Here is a 22,715-nt window from a genome sequence, read left to right as displayed (position 1 = left end):
GTCCTGAGTACGCTGATACCCCATATGTGGGTGTAAACCATTGTTTGGGCGCATGGCAGAGCTTGGAAGGGAAGGAGCGCCATTTGACTTTTCAATGCAAAATTGACTGGAATTGAGATGGGACGCCATGTTGCGTTTGGAGAGCCCCTGATGTGCCTAAACATTGAAACTCCCTACAAGTGACACCATTTTGGAAAGTAGACCCCCTAAGGAACTTATCTAGATGTGTGGTGAGCACTTTGACCCACCAAGTGCTTCACAGAAGTTTATAATGCAGAGCCGTAAAAATAAAAAATCATATTTTTTCACAAAAATGATCTTTTCGCCCCCAATTTTTTATTTTCCCAAGGGTAAGAGAAGAAATTGGACCCCAAAAAATGTTGTGCAATTTGTCCTGAGTACGCTGATACCCCATATGTGGGTGTAAACCATTGTTTGGGCGCATGGCAGAGCTTGGAAGGGAAGGAGCGCCATTTGACTTTTCAATGCAAAATTGACTGGAATTGAGATGGGACGCCATGTTGCGTTTGGAGAGCCCCTGATGTGCCTAAACATTGAAACTCCCTACAAGTGACACCATTTTGGAAAGTAGACCCCCTAAGGAACTTATCTAGATGTGTGGTGAGCACTTTGACCCACCAAGTGCTTCACAGAAGTTTATAATGCAGAGCCGTAAAAATAAAAAATCATATTTTTTCACAAAAATGATCTTTTCGCCCCCAATTTTTTATTTTCCCAAGGGTAAGAGAAGAAATTGGACCCCAAAAAATGTTGTGCAATTTGTCCTGAGTACGCTGATACCCCATATGTGGGTGTAAACCATTGTTTGGGCGCATGGCAGAGCTTGGAAGGGAAGGAGCGCCATTTGACTTTTCAATGCAAAATTGACTGGAATTGAGATGGGACGCCATGTTGCGTTTGGAGAGCCCCTGATGTGCCTAAACATTGAAACTCCCTACAATTGACACCATTTTGGAAAGTAGACCCCCTAAGGAACTTATCTAGATGTGTTTTGAGAGCTTTGAACCCCCAAGTGTTTCACTACAGATTATAACGCAGAGCCGTGAAAATAATTTTTTTTTTTTTTCTCAAAAATGATTTTTTAGCCCCCAGCTTTGTATTTTTACAAGGGTAACAGAATAAATTGGACCCCAAAATTTGTTTTCCAATTTGTCCTGAGTACGCTGATATCCCATATGTGGGGGGGAACCACTGTTTGGGCGCATGACAGAGCTCGGAAGGGAAGGAGCGCCATTTGGAATGCAGACTTAAATGGATTGGTCAGCAGCCGTCACGTTGCATTTGCAGAGCCCCTGATGTACCCAAACAGTACAAACCCCCCACAAGTGACCCCATATTGGAAACTAGACCTCCCAAGGAACTTATCTAGATGTGTTTTGAGAACTTTGAACCCCCAAGTGTTTCACTAAAGTTTATAGCGCAAAGCCGTGAAAATAAAAATTCTTTTTTTTTTTTCACAAAAATGATTTTTTAGCCCCCAGTTTTGTATTTTCACAAGGGTAACAGGATAAATTAGACCCCAAAAGTTGTTGTCCAATTTGTCCTGAGTACGCTGATACCCCATATGTCGGGGGGAACCACTGTTTGGGCGCATGACAGAGCTCGGAAGGGAAGGAGCGCCATTTGGAATGCAGCCTTAAATGGATTGGTCTGCAGGCGTCACGTTGCATTTGCAGAGCCCCTGATGTACCCAAACAGTACAAACCCCCCACAAGTGACCCCATATTGGAAACTAGACCTCCCAAGGAACTTATCTAGATGTGTTGTGAGAACTTTGAACCCCCAAGTGTTTCACTACAGTTTATAATGCAGAGCCGTGAAAATAAAACATCTTTTTTTTCCCACAAAAATGATTTTTAGCCCCCCAAATTTTTATTTTCCTAAGGATAACAAGAGAACTTGGACCCCAGAAGTTGTTCAATTTGTCCCGAGTACGCTGATAACACATATGTTGGGGTAAACCCCTTTTTGGGCGCACGGGAGAGCTCGGAAGGGAAGGAGCACTGTTTTACTTTTTCAACGCAGAATTGGCTGGAATTGAGATTGGACGCCATGTCGCGCTTGGAGAGCCCCTGATGTGCCTGGACAGTGGAAACCCCCCAATTCTACCTGAAACCCTAACCCAAACACACCCCTAACCCTAATCCCAACGGTAACCCTAACCACACCCCTAGCCCTGACACACCCATAATTCTAATCCCAACCCTAATCCAAACGTAAATGTAATCCAAACCCTAACCCTAACTTTAGCCCCAACCCTAACTTTAGCCCCAACCCTAACTTTACCTCCAACCCTAGCCCTAACCCTAACCCTACCCCTAACCCTAACCCTAAACGTGACTGAAATACGTGGCACTGAAATACGTGGCACTGAAATACGTGGCACTGAAATACGTGGCACTGAAATACGTGGCACTGAAATACGTGATACGTGGCACTTAAATACGTGGCACTGAAACACGTGGCACTGAAATACGTGGCACTGAAATACGTGGCACTGAAATACGTGGCACTGAAATACGTGGCACTTAAATAAGTGGCACTGAAATAAGTGATATTCACATAAATACGTGGCACTGAAATACGTGGCACTGAAATACGTGGCACTGAAATACGTGGCACTGAAATACGTGGCACTGAAATACGTGATACGTGGCACTTAAATACGTGGCACTGAAACACGTGGCACTGAAATACGTGGCACTGAAATACGTGGCACTGAAATACGTGGCACTGAAATACGTGGCACTTAAATAAGTGGCACTGAAATATGTGATATGTGGCACTGAAATACGTGGCACTGAAATACGTGGCACTGAAATACGTGGCACTGAAATACGTGGCACTGAAATATGTGATACGTGGCACTTAAATACGTGGCACTGAAACACGTGGCACTGAAATACGTGATACGTGGCACTGAAATACGTGGCACTGAAATACGTGGCACTGAAATACGTGCAACTGAAATACGTGGTACTAAAATATGTGGCACTGAAATACGTGACACGTGGCACTGAAATACGTGGCACTGAAACACGTGGCACTGAAATACGTGATACGTGGCACTGAAATACATGGCACTGAAATACGTGGCACTGAAATACGTGGCACTGAAATACGTGGCACTGAAATACGTGGCACTGAAATACGTGGCACTATGACTGTCAGAAAATGTTCATTAAACGGTTAGGGGTGAGGTTAGGGGTAGAGTTAGGGTTAGGGTTTGGATCCCTTTATCACCTTGATGGTGGTGGGTGGCTTTTCAGTGTGTTTTCTGTTTTTTTCGATAAAAATGCATGCGTTTTTAACGCAAACAAACGCATGTGCTTAAAAACGCAAGAAAATACTGCAGGTTGTATTTCTGAAAATGAACGCATGCAGAAAAAACCGCATGCGTTTGAAAACGCGACCAAACGCGTACAAAAAAACCGCATGCGTTTTCAATGTTAAATATAGGGAAAAAACGCATGCGTTTTTTTGTGCAAAAAACGCTGCAGACAAAAACGCAAGTGTGAAACCAGCGACGCTTTTTATAGCAAAAAAGTTTTTGCGTCTCCACATTTTGAGACCTATAATTTTTCCACATTTGCTCCACAGAGTCATGTGAGGTCTTGTTTTTTGCGGGACGAGTTGACGTTTTTATTGGTAACATTTTCGGACACGTGACCGTTTTTGATCGCTTTTTATTCCGATTTTTGTGAGGCAGAATGACCAAAAACCTGCTATTCATGAATTTCTTTTGGGAGAGGCGTTTATACCGTTCCGGGTTTGGTAAAATTGATAAAGCAGTTTTATTCGTCGGGTCAGTATGATTACAGCGATATCTCATTTATATCATTTTTTTTATGTTTTGGCGCTTTTATACGATAAAAACTATTTTATAGAAAAAATAATTATTTTGGTATCGCTTTATTCTCAGGACTATAACTTTTTTATTTTTTTGCTGATGATGCTGTATGGCGGCTTGTTTTTTGCGGGACAAGATGACGTTTTCAGCGGTACCATGGATATTTATATCAGTCTTTTTGATCGCGTGTTATTCCACTTTTTGTTCGGCGGTATGGTAATAAAGCGTTGTTTTTTGCCTCGTTTTTTTTTTTTTTTTCTTACGGTGTTTACTGAAGGGGTTAACTAGTGTGGCAGTTTTATAGGTTGGGTCATTACGGACGTGGCGATACTAAATATGTGTACTTTTATTGTTTGTTTTTTTTAATTTAGATAAAGAAATGTATTTATGGGAATAATATTTTTTTTTTTTTTCATTATTTTGGAATATTTTTTTTTATTTTTTTTTACACATTTGGAAATTTTTTTTTTTACTTTTTTACTTTGCCCCAGGGGGGGACAATACAGATCGGTGATCTGCCAGTTTGCATAGCACTCTGACAGATCACCGATCTGCGAGAAGTACAGGCTGCTTCACAGTGCCTGCTCTGAGCAGGCGTCTGTGAAGCCACCTCCCTCCCTGCAGGACCCGGATCCGCGGCCATCTTGGATCCGGGTCTGGAGCAGGCAGGGAGGGAGGTAAGACCCTCGCAGCAACGCGATCACATCGCGTTGCTGCGGGGGGCTCAGGGAAGCCCGCAGGGAGCCCCCTCCCTGCGCGATGCTTCCCTGCATCGCCGACACATCGCGATCATGTTTGATCGCGGTGTGCCGGGGGTTAATGTGCCGGGGGCGGTCCGTGACCGCTCCTGGCACATAGTGCCGGATGTCAGCTGCGATATGCAGCCGACACCCGGCCGCGATCGGCCGCGCTCCCCCCGTGAGCGCGGCCGATCGGCTATGACGTACTATCCCGTCGGCGGTCATACGGGCCCACCCCACCTCGACGGGATAGTACGTCAAATGTCGGGAAGGGGTTAAACTGATTAAAATGATACCTGGGGTGAAGAAATCCATCTTGTGGTTCTTGCGTAATCAGTATTAGAAGTTTTCAGTTAATGATATGTAGTGACCCAGTCCAGAGTGTGTCCTTCCCTTTAAGTAATCCTGGATTGTGAGAAGCTTCTGTACACTATAGCTCACTCTCTAACTGCCCCTCTACGTTATCCCCTGCATTTGTGAGCTGTAATTCTCTATTTCTAGTCACCTCCATTTTAGATGCAATATTTTCTCATTTGCTGTGTTCTGGCGTCATCTAATGGTGAAAGTGTACAATGACTCATAATTACTGTTTTGTAAGGATCTGAGATGTGAATTCGGTGTCCTATTGGCCAGCTCCTAGTCACATGGTCAATAGGAGGAGCTGTTTTCAAGGCAAGTCTAGAATATTCTTTAGTCTGAGGGATGCCTTCAGAGAGAGCAGAACACACATGGAGGCTGTTTTCACTACAAGATCTCCTGCAGGCCCAAGAGCCTGGGTTCCCTCTCTAACCTGTACAGACATCATTCTAAAGTCTTTCTGACTGGAATCACCTCAGTTTTTACATTTACCTATAAGTGACATCATTGCAAAGTCTTTCTGACTGGAATCACCTCAGTTTTTACAGTCACCTGTAAGTACTTGTGCACGTGCCATGACACACTGTGGAGTTAACCCCAAGTACAGGCCTGTAACCTAATTACTGTGTCTACTTCCTTCTGTAAACTACCAAAAGACACTGTCCAGTGCTCTTAAAACCTCCAGACCCCAATCACATCTCAGCATCTATGTATGAACTGTAATTGCTGTGGACTACCCATGAGAGACTTATCCTTATTTGTTCCAAGTTATAATTCCCTTTCCTGCTAAAATAAAAGCAACTGTTATCCCCAAAACCGGCGTGTCACATATTTCCTTTGGCTGCGGACACCGTGTGGAGGTGGATAGCAGGGAACATTTGGCCTGGTCATTACAGATATTCTCATGTTCCCAGGCGGGGCTGGAGGCAGAGTCTTTTCCTTCTGCGCTAAGCCAGAGAAACCAAGGAAAGACTAGCTCACAGGTCGCCACGAAGCACAAACATGTTCCTCATCATAGAAACAGAGAGAGATAGACTGTGCTTTGGGGCAACCTGTGGGAAGGTCTCTTCTTGGTTTCTCTGCCTTAGAGCAGGAAGATAAAGATGAAGTAGAGTGTTTATGTCTCAGTAATTTAGGAAGTTTGCTATAAAGGTGCATGACAGAGTGCCAGGTGGCATAATTTCGATGTAATCTCTCAACTTCAAATGTGCCAAAGAAGTTGGCTTGACTGTACATGCATAATGTTTCAGAAGATTTGACAGGGAGAGTTGCAAGTCATGATCTGGTTCTGTTTTTTCATACATTACAGGTTTGCTCTTCCATCCTATCATGCAGAGAAGCTATATGTTCTTCACAGTTATTAGAGATTAGAGATATTAGATTTTTTGGGGTAAGGTGGTCTTCTAGAGAACTAATTATTTGCTCTACTTCTGTAACAAGTTCAATCACCTACAGAGCATTTTGGCTTACAAGGCAGATATCCTCTTTAATCCTGTCAATTTTGGTAGGTATTCAAGGCAGTCAGATACAGATGGATAGCCAAGAGGACTTTTTCAGTGTTTCTCTGAGAAGACACTTGTGGGCTGCAGAAGGGGTTCTTTTGTCTCTTCTTTTGTTTTGGCTTTTGTTGTGCAGTGTTTATCAAGTTTTTCCACTACTTTTGGAGATTTCTTTTGTTGAGATCTAGCAGTTGCACCTTCAAGAGGTATGTTAGTTATATCAGTAGTGTTGAGGGAAACCCAAAGAGTAACTGCTTGCAATTGTTCTGATGCAAGTTGAGAATGACGGCCACAACATCACACCTTAATTACCAGGAAGCATAAATAAGGGTGAAGCCAGGGCCTTGCAGTCACACAAACTTACTCCTCTCAAAGCTGTGTTTTCTTCTCCACATTATTTATGTGATCCTCAGCAGTTGTCTTGGTGCCTCCAACTACACCAAAGAAAACATCAGTTTGGCTGAAGGAGTTGCATTTCATTAGTTAGAGATTGTTAATAGGTTTTGTTATTCAATCAATCACTTCTCTTTACTGCTGGCTATGGGCTTCGGAGCTGAACTCACAAGTTATACACACTGCAAAACTGTTGGAATTTTAGATGACATTTTAAACCTGCCCTGCATCCTCCATACAGTGGTGTAAAAAGGCAGCATTTGCCTACTGAACCATAAAGGCTATATGTTTAATATATAGAATTTTTCCTAATCACAATTTAGTTAGCAAAAGATATGCAAACTTTCTTTATATGTCCTTTATATGTTTGCATTAATAACTTTTTGTAATAGTCCTTGTTGTAATAAAAAGAAATGAGAAAATATTTTATTAATCAGCCTTTTATGGTTTCCTGGCTCAATAATTGCACTTCCATAAACTATATATGTCTTCTATGTGTTATACAACACAATTGCTAGTAATCCCTGGAAACCATATTCTGCAGCTAAACAACATTAACCACTAGTAACACTTTCAAGTATTTTCATGGAGCGTTTTTATTTCACATTCATATATTCACCTAGTTTTCAGAGTAGGCATCTGCTTGATTTCCTATGCAACTGTTCTGTTCTTAATACTATGGTGTTGTGTAATATAGGCAAGTTATTATTTTTTCTAAAAGAATACTGATCAGATAACATAGCATCTCAAGCAACAAATGAGAGTAGAAATAGTAGAACAATACATTCATTTTTACAATACCGCTATTTTAGAAGAGACTGTTGGTCTCTTGGATAAAAATGGCACTATTCTTTTGAAACTGATACAAATGTAGGTCAGTAAATTATCCATATGGGTTTCAGCCAATGCTCCCAGCCTTATAATGTTCCTTAAGAGATAAGTGAAATGCTATTATTAGTTAACACATCAGTCATTAAATGCAGTCTGTCTTCCATTCTCCTTTGGAACAGGGACAATTATCACCACTATATATTTTCCATGTGACTGTTTGACATACTAAAATAGTAATTTAATAATCCTCTATGTCTTTGTCTTTTATGAGTGAAAATGTATGTCAAAGGTAATATTAAAGATGGAGGATTTATGGATGGCTCCTACAGAAATAATCAGTTTGTACAGATGAGAAATATAATGATTTTTTTGTGAATTTACAGTTAAATGGACACATTTCTCAATTTTTTTAATAGTTTGCTAGCATTAAATGTATCTGTCAGTAGGATCAGCCCTCCTCATCCGTCTATATGGGCACGAAGGTCATAGGAAGCTGAATAAAATGATACCTTGATATCAGTAATCTAGTGTTTTATTCCAGAGAAATCCCTGTTTTTATTAATATGTAAATTAGCTGTTAAGGTCTTTCAGCTGGACACTGATTTTCCTGAGGATCTGCCTCCAGAGCTTATATTAGATGAATGATGGCGTAACTAGTGTGATACCTGAAAATCAGTAGAGCAGACTGTCAGTTATTGCATGTCTCACAGTGTCCGGCCCATACATCTTAAAAGCTCATTTATATACTAAGAAAAATATGAATTTCTGTGGAATAAAACATTGGTTCGCAGATAACAAGTTATCATTTTATTCCACTTTCTATGACCTACATGCCCATATACAGTAGATGGGTTAGGACTTAGGAGGATATTTGTGACAGATTCCCTTGAACAAAAGCAATGTTGTTCCAAGTTTACCATTCATATAAAATCAGACAGAGAAACTTAAAAAAAATGCCTACAAAATTATGTATATTCACAATTTCCTAAATAATATATTGTTTGTTCACATTGTTTCATGTACACCTAATTGTTAAATTACATATGTAATATTGTTTTGCAAGAAGCTAAGTGTTAGGACTGGCGGAATGCACCAAATAATAATATTAGAGAATATGAGGTGCATTCGCAGCCCGGGGTCCACGGTGCAGAGATGACACCTGCAGCTGAATAATGGCAGATGGACGCTTGCTCACACGTGGGTTAGACCTCACCCAGTGTAAATGGAATCGAACTCTGTTGCTTCACAGAGTCACCATAAATACGCTCCCTGTTAGCAGTCACAGGGTGCAGCTGAAAGACACTAGTGGGATCCCTATGAATCACCCCCACTAAACTGGTGATTGGACTCGCTCTGACCCTCGGTGGCTTTTGAGCCCACGCCTGAAGATGCCCTGAGTCAGACGCTGAGTCCAAGCGGGAGTTCCCACCCTACACTGACCGGCTGTCAGGAAAGTGCACTGATTGCGCACGGTGCTGTACAGGCGGGCACTGCGAATAGACGCTGAAATGTGTGCTAAGTGTGCAGGTAGCACTGTCAGGCACTAGGTAGCTTCCACCATTCGAGAACAGTCATCATCACTAGGAATGGGAATGATTAAGGAGCTTTCATCCATCGACAGACATTCATCTACACACACACACGTTATCAAGTTTATACCAGCGCATGGCCGTGCGGCCATGCAAACCTTTTATAGCTGTAGCTCTCAAGGACCTTCCTAATGGTCCAATGGGAGCTGCTACAGGACCTGAGCGTGTGACCCCCGACCTCCCGTGGGCATGCTCAGTATGGGAAAAAGCAGGACTTAGTCCCTGAAATGTCTGCTCACTGCTGATCAGCACTGGCTACAAAGGCAGAGCCTGGAAAGTCAGCAGTAACCAAGTGCACAGTATCAGCTTGAGCCAGACGCTGGGATCGACGTCTCTGCTGAGCAGGTTCCACTGCGGCTGGAGGAAAATGGGAGACCGCAGTGGACATGGCTCGAGATTCCCCCTGTGCAGCGGCGGTAACTTGACTCCTAACACTATGTCCCAATTGCTCCCACTTCATAGATCCAATTAGAAGACACTTAAAAAACAGCAAATTTAGTAACTTTTTAGGGAATACTTGGATCAGATGCCTAAATATATAGCTAATTTCTATGCATTATTTAAAGTGCATATCGATTTTTTTTAAGTGCGAGCCAGAAATGAATAAAAATTGTAAGAGGGTGTTAGGGCTAGTGGAACGCACCAAGTAAATATAGATGTTACTATTGGTGCGTTCGCAGCCCGGGGTCCACCGTGCAGGAGGAACCTGCTGCTAGCAAATGACAGCACTATATGGCGGTTTAAGCGACCTCTGTTACTTCACAAAGTCGCACGGAAACAAGACGCTGTTCCCTGTTAACCCCACAGGAGTTCACAGCTAACTGCCGAGCTGAAGGCAGTCTGTGGTAACACACACATACAATCTCCTCACCGGAGAAGCCGGTATTCTAGGGGCTTATTTCAGCCAGGGCCCTAGATCCACACACACAATCTCCTCGCTGGAGGTGCCGGCATTCTAGGGGCTTATTTCAGCAGAGTCCCTGAACACACACATAAATGTGACCACACTGGCGCATGCACAAAACTGATTCAATACTAGCGCATGGCTGTGCGGTCATGAGAACCTTAAATAGCTGCAGCAAGAACAGGACCTTCCTAGAAGGACCAATGAGAGGCTTCTACAGAGCCTGAGCACCTTCAGGACCTTCCTGGAGGACCAATGGATTTAGCTGCAGTATCTGAACATGTGACCCTCGATCTCCACTGAGAGATCTTACTCTGGGCATGCTCAGAAAGAGAAAAGCAGGACTTAGTCCCAGAAGCGTCTGCTCGCCGCTGCCCAGTACTGGCTTTAATGGCAGAAGCAGGAAAAGCAGCAGTAACCCTTTGGACAGAATCAGACTGAGCAAGACGCTGGGACCGACGTCTCCACTGAGCATGCTCCACTGTGGCTGGAGAAGGATGGGAGACCGCAGCGGAGATGGCTCGAGATTCCCCCTGTGCAGAGGCGGGATCTTGACCCGTAACATTACCGCCCCCCCTAGGGCCCCCCCCCTCCTTGGACCTGGCAACGTTCGAAGGCAGCTGCTCAGCAGGCTCCCAGGACCTGTCCTCTGGGCCATAACCCCTCCAATCCACCAAATAAAATTTTTTGGCACGTACCACCTTGCACCCCAAGATAGCGTTCACCTCGTAATCATCCGAAGATGAACCCGATGTCCCGGCAGATGACTCAGAAAACCGGGACATGAATACGGGCTTCAAGAGGGACACATGAAAGGTGTCGGTGATACCCAGGCGTGGCAGAAGGGCTAAACGGTAGACCACAGGGTTAACCTGTTCGAGGACCTTGAAAGGACCCAAGTAGCGAGGTTCAAACTTAGTGGACTCAACTCGCAGCCTGATGTTACGGGCGGAGAACCACACTAAATCGCCAGGAGAAAAGGTCGGAGCGGGGCGCCGATGTGCATCGGTGGAGGACCTCATTCTCTCCTTGGAGGCCCAAATGGCATCCTGAGTGTGGTCCCAAATGTCCCGTGCCTCCACAGCCCAGTCTGCCACCCTGGAGTCGGCGGAAGACACGGGCATGGGCACAGGTACCCGCGGATGCTGACCATAGTTAAGGAGGAATGGAGTCTGTTCAGTGGAGTCAGCTACAGCGTTGTTCAGTGCAAACTCTGCCCACGATAGCAAAGATGCCCAGTCATCCTGCCTGGCTGAGACAAAATGTCGCAGATATGTGACCAAGGTCTGGTTGGCCCTCTCTACCAACCCATTCGTCTCGGGATGATACGCAGAAGAGAGATTCAAATCAGTGAGGAGAAGATGACAAAGCTCTCTCCAGAACCGAGACGCAAACTGGGGGCCCCGGTCACTGACAATTTTGTCCGGCATACCGTGTAGATGGAAGATGTGTTTTATAAACAACGCTGCCAAGGCCCGTGCAGAAGGTAGCCGGGGAAGCGGCACCAAATGAACCATCTTAGAAAAATGATCGGTGATAACCCAAATGATGGTACAGCCACGAGACTTGGGCAAACCTGTTGTGAATTCCGTTCTTGAACTCCCTCCTGTGGTCATGAATGGTACTTCAGTGAGTTCTGTTCTTGGACTCCCTCTGGTGGCTTTGAGTGGTACTGCTGATCCTTGAGGTTGCTTTCCCAGCTGCCCTCGTTTATCGCTAGGCTGGCTTCTCTATTTAACTCCACTTAGATAGTTACCTCATGCCTGCTGTCAATGTTTCAGTACTGGTTCAGATCTCTCTTGGATTTCTCTGATGACCTGACTGTTCCAACAGAAGCTAAGTCCCTGCTAGCTTATTTATTGTTTATTGCGTTCTGAATATATTTCTTAGTACATGCTAAGTTCTGTCCAGCTTGCTTTCATGATATCTCCTTGCTAGCTGGAAGCTCTGGGGGCGCAGGGTTGCACCTCCACACCGTGAGTCGGTGTGGAGGGCTTTTTGCACACTCTGGTGGTTTTTGTAGTTTTTTGTGCTGACCGCATAGATCCCTTTACTATCCTCTGTCTATTTAGTGAAGACTGGCCTCCTTTGCTAATACCTGTTTCATTCCTGTGTTTGTGACTTTCCTCTTAACTCACCGTCAATATTTGTGGGGGCTGCCTTTTCCTTTGGGGAATTTCTCTGAGGCAAGGTAAGGCTTTATTTCCTATCTTTAGGGGTAGTTAGCTCTTAGGCTGTGAAGAGGCGTCTAGGGAGAGTTAGGTACGCTCCACGGCTATTTCTAGTGTTTGTGTGATAGGATTAGGGTTGCGGTCAGCAGAGCTCCCACTCCCCAGAGCTTGTCCCGATTTCCAGTTTAACCATCAGGTCATTCTGGGTGCACCTAACCACCAGGCCTCATAACACAAACCCACCACAAAGTCCATCCCGACCATCTCCCAGGGCCTGTCTGCCACCGGCAGGGGATATAATAACCCAGCTGGCCGTTGTCGAGAAGACTTATTTTTGGCGCAGGAGACACATGCCCAAATATAGTCTCCGACGTCACGGACCATATGTGGCCACCAGTACGTTCTCGCCAGCAGCTCAGATGTCCTTTTAGTCCCAAAGTGCCCACCCACTCTGAACGAATGAGCCCAAGAGAGAACCTCCGGTCGCAAATTTGCTGGCACGAAAGTCCTACCCGGGGGCACAGACTCAAGCGAAACCGGAGCCACGGTCCTCAGACTCTCAGAAGGGACAATAAGCTGAGGTTCCTCCTCCGCTGATGACACTACGGAGCGGGAGAGAGCATTGGCACGAATTGTTCTTCTCCCCGGAGAGAAAAAGGAGGGTGAAATGGAACCGGGAGAAGAACAGGGACCATCTGGCCTGGCGAGAATTTAGCTGCTGGGCAGTCTGAATATAGACCAAATTCTTGTGGTTGGTGAAAACTTGGAAGGGAAAACGAGCCCCCTCCAAGAGATGTCTCCACTCTGAGAAGGCCAACTTCATAGCTAGCAACTCCCTGTCCCCGATGGAATAATTCCTCTCTGCCGGTGTGAAGGTCTTAGAGAAAAAGAAGCAGGGATGCTTCCGACCTTGAGCATCCTTTTGGAATAGGACTGCTCCAGCACCGACAGATGAGGCATCCACCTCCATTATGAAAGGTTTATCTACATCAGGGCAATGTAGAATGGGAGCGCTAGCAAAGTGGGACTTAATAGAGAGGAAGGCCTTGGAGACCTCTTCTGACCACAATTTGGGATTTGCTCCCTTTTTGGTGAGGGCAACCAAAGGAGCTACCAAAGTTGAGAAGTGGGGAATGAACTGGCAATAGTAGTTAATGAACCCCATAAAGCGCTGCACCGCTTTGAGAGAATGGGGTTCCTGCCAGTCCATCACAGCCTGTAGCTTGGCAGGATCCATAGCCAATCCTTGGGCCGAGATGATATAGCCCAGGAAAGGCAAAGACTCCTGCTCAAACACACACTTCTCCAACTTGGCATCGAGGGAATTTGCCCGTAGGAGATTGAAGACTTTGCACACATCTCTCTCCGGTGGGAGTCTATATCTGGAGAGTAGATGAGAATATCATCCAGGTAGACTACCACCGAGGTGGAGAGCATATCCCGGAAGATATCGTTTACAAAGTCTTGGAAAACGGCTGGGGCAATACAGAGCCCAAAGGGCATCACCAGATACTCATAGTGCCCATCCATGGTGTTAAAAGCCGTCTTCCATTTGTCCCCCTCATGGATGCGAATCAGGTTGTAAGCACCCCGCAGATCTAGTTTAGTAAACACTCTTGCTCCTCGAAGCCTGTCAAAAAGCTCAGATATCAGGGGCAGAGGGTACTTGTTCTTAACGGTGATGGCGTTAAGACCCCTGTAATCAATGCATGGACGTAATTCTCCGTTCTTCTTCTGCACAAAGTAGAACCCAGCCCCTGCAGGTGACACAGACTTCCTAATGAATCCCCTTGCCTAATTCCCCTGGATGTACTGAGACATAGCCTCCGTCTCAGGGAGAGACAATGGGTAGACTCGACCCCGAGGAGGCTCAGCACCAGGCAAGAGGTCTATAGGACAGTCATAGGAGCGGTGAGGAGGAAGAGTCTCCGCAGCCCTTTTGGAGAACACGTCCGCATAGGGCCAATATTGCTTGGGGAGAGAGGAGAGATCTGCAGGTACCTCAGTTGTAGCAACCTGAACGCATTGCCTCTGACATCTACCCCCACCAGATTTACTCCATCCCAAAATCCTGCCTGTGGACCACTCAATATGAGGAGAGTGGTACCGTAGCCAAGGAATCCCTAACAGGACCTCATCAGTTCCCTCAGGAATGACGAGCAGAGATATTATCTCCTGATGAGATGGCAACATGGATAGAGTAAATGAGATGGTCTGGTGTGTAATCTGTGAGGGCAGTGTTGACCCATTCACCACTCGTACGGTCACTGGTTGGGTGAGCATCACCAGAGGTATTGCGTGTTGTTGGGCGAAGGCAGAAGACATAAAATTGCCCTCTGCCCCGGAGTCCACGCAAAGCTCTACCGAATGAGTGGATGGGCCAATGGTAATTGTCTCCTTAAAGGACAATTTGGAGGCAAACGTCGCCGTGTCTAGTGAACCTCCACCCACTACCAGTAGATGCTGACGTTTCCCCGACCGCTGAGGACATCTGGTGGCAAAATGTCCTGACTGCCGGCAAACATGACAGACCCTAAGTGCATGAGCGGTCCGGGACTTAGGTCCCGCTTGTGGCAACTCCATGGCCTCATGTGACTCGGTTGCCTGAACCGGAGATTCCAAAGGTTTGGCGAAGGTAGGAGCCAGCCGAAACCTCTGCCTACACTTGGTTCGCTCTATCCTCCGCTCGTGAAAACGGAGGTCAATACGAGTAGATACAGCTATAAACTCCTCCAGTGTGGCGGGAATCTCCCTAGTGGCCAGAGCGTCCTTAACATGGTCAGCCAGCCCCCTCCAAAATATAGGGATGAGGGCTTTATCCGACCACTCCAGCTCAGATGCTAAGGTGCGGAAGTGGACGGCAAAATGGCTGACCAAGGACGAGCCCTGAGTCATTGCCAACAGTTGGAGCGCCGTATCATTGGTGACTTGAGGTCCTAAAAAGACCTGTTTCAGAGTGCTCAGAAACAGCGGAGCACTCTGCACCACATGATCACCACGCTCCCACAGCAACGTAGCCCACTCCAATGCCCTGTCCGACAGGAGGGACATAATGAATCCCACCTTTGCCCGCTCTGTAGGGAAACGTGCAGCCAGAAGTTTGAGGTGTATTGAGCACTGACTCACGAAACCCCTACAAGATTTGCCATCACCAGAGAATTTTTCTGGCAGCGGGAGGCGAGATAGGGTCAGAACAGGAGTGGCAGTGGACAAAGTTGCAGCCACGCTAGCAGTCTGAACAGCTACTGAGGTAACATCCACAGCTGAGGTTGTGCGCTCGAGAGCCGCCAACCTACCCTCCAGCTGCTGGATGTACCGCAAAGATTGCTGTTTGTCCGCCATTGCTAGCCAGACCCTGGTGCTAGTATCATGTTAGGGCTAGCGGAACGCACCGAGTAAATATAGATGTTATTATTGGTGCGTTCGCAGCCCGGGGTCCACCGTGCAGGTGGAACCTGCAGCTAGCAAATGACGGCACTATATGGTGGTTTAAGTGACCTCTGTTACTTCACAGAGTCACACGGAAACAAGACGCTGTGCCCTGTTAACCCCACAGGAGTTCACAGCTAACTGCCGAGCTGAAGGCAGTCTGTGGTCACACACATACAATCTCCTCGCCAGAGGTGCTGGCATTCTAGGGGCTTGTTTCTGAACACACACATAAATGTGACCACACTGGCGCATGCACAAAACTGATTCAATACTAGTGCATGGCCGTGTGGTCATGAGAACCTTAAATAGCTGCAGCAAGAACAGGACCTTCCTAGAAGGACCAATGAGAGGCTTCTACAGAGCCTGAGCACCTTCAGGACCTTCCTGGAGGACCAATGGATTTAGCTACAGTATCTGAACATGTGACCCTCGATCTCCACTGAGAGATCTTACTCTGGGCATGCTCAGAAAGAGAAAAGCAGGACTTAGTCCCAGAAACGTCTGCTCGCCGCTACCCAGTACTGGCTTTAATGGCAGAAGCTGGAAAAGCAGCAGTAACCCTTTGGACAGAGTCAGACTGAGCAAGATGCTGGGACCGATGTCTCCGCTGAGCAGGCTCCACTGCGGCTGGAGAAGGATGGGAGACCGCAGTGGAGATGGCTCGAGATTCCCCCTGTGCAGAGGCGGGATCTCGACCCCTCACATTGGGGAGCATAGTCTAGGTATTGGAGGAGGAAGACATGCTGAGGCATCGCTTCTACCACTAGACCATTATAACTTCATTTTCTGCTGGTATTTGTCCATGAAATCCCCCTCTGCTGATCCTCCAGTACACACTAAGCCTACAGAGACCCTCAATCCCGGCACAAGCCCAAGTTAAAGAAGAGGAAAAGAGGGTGAGCGTCAAAGCCGACAAGCCACCTGTCATCTGGTTGAATCCCCCTTCCCAGTTGCGCATCCCCATCGGAAGTAAGCTGGAGCAGGAGATGAGAGAGCCCCACAGCCCCAATCAGTCATTGGGATCCAGCTAGAATGTTAGATAGACATTAGATAGAATTTGTCGGAGATTTATGGCAAGCATCTTGTAAAGATTTGCATTCTTACCAGTATTTATCAAGGTGATTTTAACAATCTACTCCCTACTATCTGCAAAGATTAGAGCCAATAGCTATTTCTCCCAGAGCTTCAACATCCAAAATGGAATGTGTCAGGGGTGTCCATTAGCTCCAGCTCTCTTAATACTAGTTATTGAAGCTCATATACAGAAAATAAGACAAAATCCAGCCATCCAGGGGCTCAAAGTTGAACATTTAGAACTAAAAACAGTAGCTTTTGAGGAAAGTCTCCTGCTCATACACACAAATACCACGGAATCCTTCCCCACTCTCACAAAACTCTTACAGCAAATAATTGTGAATTATCAAACTTTAAAATTACCCATGAAAAATGAGAAGTTCTTGATACCTCAGTCCCAAAAGTAGATATTGCATTTCTTCAAAATACAACACATATCTCAGAGCTAAAATAACAGAGGACTCAAGGGATTCATATTTAAACAAATTCCCACTTTTCATCTACAGAATTAAAAATATTTTAACCCCTTTCCGACATTGGGCATACATTTACGCCGATGTCGGACACCGTGCCTTTGATGTGGGCTCCGGCGGTGAGCCTACATCTTTCTAGGGACATGTCAGCTGTTTTGAATAGCTGACATGTGCCCGCAATAGCCGCTGGTGGAATCATGATCCACCCATGGCTATTAACCAGTTAAATACCGCTGTCAAACTCTGACAGTGGCATTTAACAAGTGCTTCTGGCAAAAGTGCAGGAGAAACGCCCACGTGTGACCCGCGTCACGTGATCGCGGGTCACCGGTGTGTTGGCATGACAACTGGAGGTCTCCTGGAGACCTCTATGGCTGTCAATGCTGGATTGCTGTGAACGCCACTCAGTGCTTGGCACTCATAGCAAGTGAGAAATTCTACTTTTTAGAGGCGATCTGATCATCGCCTCTATGTAGCAGAGCCGATCAGGTTATGGCAGCTTCTAGTCTCCCATGGACACTATTGAAGCATGCCAAAAGTAAAAAAAAGTTTTTAAAAATGTAATTAAAAAAATATAAAAGTTTAAATCACACCCCCTTTTGCCCCATTCAAAATAAAACAATAAAAAAACAAACATACACATATTTGGTATAGCCGCATTCAGAATCGCCCAATCTTTCAATAAAAAAAAGATTAATGTGATCTTTAAACGGCGTAGCGAAAAAAAAGTCAAAACTTTTTTGGTCACTGTGACAATGCATTAAAATGCAATAACGGATGATCAAAAGATTGTATCTGCACCAAAATGGTATCATTAAAAATGTCAGCTCAGCATGCAAAAAATAAGCCATCACTCAAACCGAGATCATAAAAAATAGAGACGCTACGGGTGCTGGAAAATGGTGCAGTTTTTAACAAAGTTTGGAATTTTATTTCACCACTGTGATAAAAAAGAACCTAGAGGTGTTTTGTGTCTATGAACTTGTAATGACCATGAGAATCATAATGGTAGGTCAGTTTTAGCATTTATTGTACCTAGCAAAAAGCCAAACAAAAAACAAATGGGGGATTGCACTTTTTTGCAATTTCACATAACTTGGAGTTTTTTTCCCGTTTTCTAGAACACGACATAATTAATAGTGTTGTTGAAAAGTACAACTCGTCCCACAAAAAACAAGCCCTTACACGTCCATTTTGATGCAAAAAAAAAAAGTCATGGCTCTGAGAAGAAGGGGAGCAAAAAACGAAAATGCAAAACCGAAAAAAGCTTCTGGGGTTAAGGGGTTAAATTCCAACAATTTGCCCTACTTCTCTTGGATGGATAAAAAGAATACAATAAAGCCTTACATACTTCTGAAACTATTAAACACTATAAACATGCTACCCATTTGCTTCCCTAAAAATTATTGGATATTAAGCACCTCATCTCACTTTACATTTGGAAATATAAAAAATCAAGATTAGCACATAAACTTCTCAGCTACCCTAAACTATTAGGAGGCCTGTGACTGCCAGATATCTACACATATTGCAAAGCAATCCATTTGGGCAGGTGATTAAAACCAGTTCACTCTCCGAAAGACGTTAACAAACCAGACCTAAAACTTCTTCTATTGGGTAAACAAACACACATTGATCTATCTAGATCTACAACCCTTTTCCAATGAATCACAAACTAGATGATGTAATCTCCAAGACCCTAAAAATTAAACAGACTCTAGACAAGTTCCTTTCCCCCACAAACATTCCCTCAGCCTTAACTCCTATCTGTATCATACCATCCTTCTTAGATCCCACCAATGAGGACATGTACGATCTATGGTCTTATATTCCCAATTATACCATTTCACAACTTTTATCTGACAAAGTCCCTATGAAAATATCATGGCTGACAGAAGCCACAAAAAATGCTATTAAATTCCCCCAAAAAACTCATGTCACCTATATCTTCAAACAATTTAAAATAAAAAATTTGTCCATACGAAAGTGGACTTGGTTGGACCTACTAGCAAAACTTCACTTCCCTTTTCCTAAAATAATCCCCAAAATATACAAACATTTAATCTCCCCCTCATTTCCATATTAGCCAATGTACTTATCCCCCTTGGAAAAGGAACTGAATATTAATCTAAATGATTTTGAAGTAAAGAGCATCCTATCTAAAAACGTCTACATAATACTCTCCCGCTTGTGGCTTTATGACTCTTACTTGTGCTAGAGATGTGGAACTCAAAAAGGAAATTTATCTCATATATTTTCTTTCAGTTACAATATACAGCCATTTTGGGCAGATATCAACAAAATCTTATGGGACTTAGGTCTAAGCACAAGAAATTACCCCTCCAAAAACTGATTTGTGATGCTAAATATCTTATTCCTATTCATTAGAAACAACCCCAAATAACCCATGCAGAATGGTTAGCTAAGATTAGTGTTGAGCATTCCGATACCACAAGTATCGGCCGATACTTTTGTGATATCGGGAATCGGTATCGGGATCGATATTAATGTGTAAAATAAAGAATAAAAATAAAAAATATTGATATACTCACCTCTCCGACGCAGCCTGGACCTTACCGATGTAACCGGCAGCTTCCGTTCCTAAGAATGAGTGCTTGAAAGACCTTAGATGAGGTCGCGGCTTGGCCTTGGTCGTGGCTAAGGTCTTTCAAGCACTCATTCTTAGGAACGGAAGCTGCCGGTTACATCGGTAAGGTCCAGGCTGCGTCGGAGAGGTGAGTATATCAATATTTTTTATTTTTATTCTTTATTTTACACATTAATATGGATCCCAGGGCCTGAAGGAGAGTTTCCTCTCCTTCAGACCCTGGGAACCATACAGGATACCTTCCGATACTTGGTGTCCCATTGACTTGTATTGGTATCGGGTATCGGTATCGGCGATATCCGATACTTTTCGGGTATCGACCGATACTATCCGATACCGATACTTTCAAGTATCGGATGGTATCGCTCAACACTAGCCAAGATCCATATGATTTTTAGACTACAAGAACTGTTCAGTTGGGAAATACACACACACCCGGACGGTCGACGGTCTTTCACTTGACACAGACACCCTCCTGGCTACAGCTGATGTCGAGTCTTTATATACGAACATTCGACACAGTGACGGACTACGTGCCGTTCAATTCTTTTTGGGTTCATCCGACTACTCCCCCAACTTCAGGGCTTTAATTTTGGAAGTATTAGAGTTTACTCTTACTCATAATTTTTTCACTTTTAAGGGGTCCCTCTACCTACAGCTCCAGGGGACTGCTATGGGGGCGGCCTTTGCCCCCTCATACGCTAACCTGTTCCTGGGGCTGTGGGAGAGGGACCTCTTCCTGTCAGATGGTCGGTCGTCGTCGGTGGACTGCGTCCTTCTCTGGATGCGGTACATCGACGACGTCTTCCTTATCTGGCAGGGTACACCGTCAGCACTCGATTCTTTCTTTAGGGCAGTAAATATTAATGACCTCAATATTCGCCTGACCGCTAAACATCATCCAGACGAGATCGAGTTTCTGGATGTGACTCTCCGTAGGGATTTTGGCGGAAGTATTAGCACGAATATATTCCGTAAACCAACGTCAACAAATATGCTGCTACATGCCTCCTCCTCTCACCCAAATCACATGATTCGGGCTGTGCCTGTGGGACAATTTTTGCGTCTTCGGCGCATTTGTTCTACATCAGAAATTTTGGAGGTGGAGGCAGAGAAACTTAAGCAACGTTTTGCGGAAAGAGGATATAGCCATAGGGCCATAAAAAGGGCATATCACAGAGCGAAATGGTCTGATAGGAATTCCCTTCTCTATCGGGCCAGTAGTAGCACGAATGACTCTAGAGTGATAAGGTTTATTACTAACTTTAATACTCAATCTGAGGCAGTACGTGCTGCCCTTACAAGAGCTTGGCCTATATTGATGACGGATACTACTATGGCTAAAATCCTCCCCAAAAAACCTGCCATTACTTTTCGACGTGCTAGGAATTTACGCGATCGGTTAATACGGAGTCACTATGATGCTGCTCCTCCCAGAACATTTTTGAGTGATATCCCTGCTAGGAGGGGTTGCAGGCCTTGTGGTCGCTGTGTCGCCTGTATAAATGTTGATCACAGTGATTCGTTTGTTGATTCAACTGGGCAGAAGACCTTTAGAATCGATGGGTCGATCACGTGTGTGTCTAGGAACGTTATTTATTATGCCACGTGTCCGTGCTCCCTGATCTACGTTGGACTTACTACACGCCAGCTTAAGGTGCGGGTCAGGGAGCACGTGCGTGGCATTCAGGCGGCTAGCGGCCAGGAGGATGTAACCCTCCTGAAAACTATACCTAGACATTTTAGAATGCACCATGGATGTAATAGTAAAGATCTGCGTGTCAAGGGTATTGATATTCTAGATCCGGGGATTCGTGGGGGCAATATTTCCCAACGTCTGGCCCAGTTAGAGTCTCGCTGGATATGGACCCTGGACACGGTTCATCCACGGGGCCTGAATGAGTCATTAAGTTTCTCACCTTTCTTGTGATCATCGCCCTCTGGGTATATATTTGCGGTACACCGCTGTTTTATTAACTCTTTTGTTGTTTTTTCTTTTATTCCTGTTTTTATATATCGTATTAATCTATGTACTTTTGTATTTTGTGTTTTAGGCTTAGTATAGTTGTCTTCTGTTTTTGTTCTCCCTGATATTTGTGGACAAATGGATGTGGGCACCATCTAGCATCTTGTGGGCTGACGCCCTCTACTATGGAGCCTTATTAGGCACAAAGCTTCTACGCCATTACAATCTCCAATACATCTTGAGGACGTCTGGAAGGACTGTTTGGAGCTCTATTATATTAATATTTATCTACAGACTGATTATCAGCCCCTTGTTCTAATCATCCTATAGACCAATATTTCTTATTATGGAGCCCTTTGTGGCATAGAATGTGATATCATTGAAATTTATGTGATATCTGTAGGATGTCTGAACGGACTTTTTTTGGAGCTTCATTTATGTATATCCATATTGGAGACTTAATTTTGGTGTAGCTTTCCCCCTCCCTCCTCCCCCCTTTTTTGGTCCTGCAAGTCACTGCATGTAATTTGTAAATGGTTATCTGCTATTTTTGTGACTTATGTATATTATTTATGACCTTCCATTTGTCCTGATGCGTCCTTAATGTGTACCATTGTTTTGATATCTGTTATATATTATTTTTGATACTCACCACTGTTTGGGCAGCGTCTTCCCTTTAGTGTGATGGCGGCTTTGGTAATGCGGACCATCCGCGCATGCGCATGCTCGCCCACTTTTCTCGGTCGGTGTTTGCGCCGTATGTGCGTCTGCCACTGGACTTCACAGGGCCCTGTGCTTGTCCGGTGG

The 22,715-nt window shown here is 44.8% G+C and overlaps 1 long non-coding RNA gene across 1 annotated transcript in view; it reads left to right on the top strand.

Moving 5' to 3' along the window:
- The window catches only part of LOC143781204 (uncharacterized), a 127,924-nt gene that overhangs the window by 79,877 nt on the left and 25,332 nt on the right, over positions 1–22,715 (top strand). The window lies entirely within an intron of this gene.

Source organism: Ranitomeya variabilis, chromosome 6 (assembly GCF_051348905.1).
Source record: "Ranitomeya variabilis isolate aRanVar5 chromosome 6, aRanVar5.hap1, whole genome shotgun sequence".
Classification (NCBI taxonomy): Eukaryota; Metazoa; Chordata; class Amphibia; order Anura; family Dendrobatidae; genus Ranitomeya; species Ranitomeya variabilis.
Note: the sequence above shows the minus strand (reverse complement) of the source record. Positions and strands in the feature narration are given on the sequence as shown.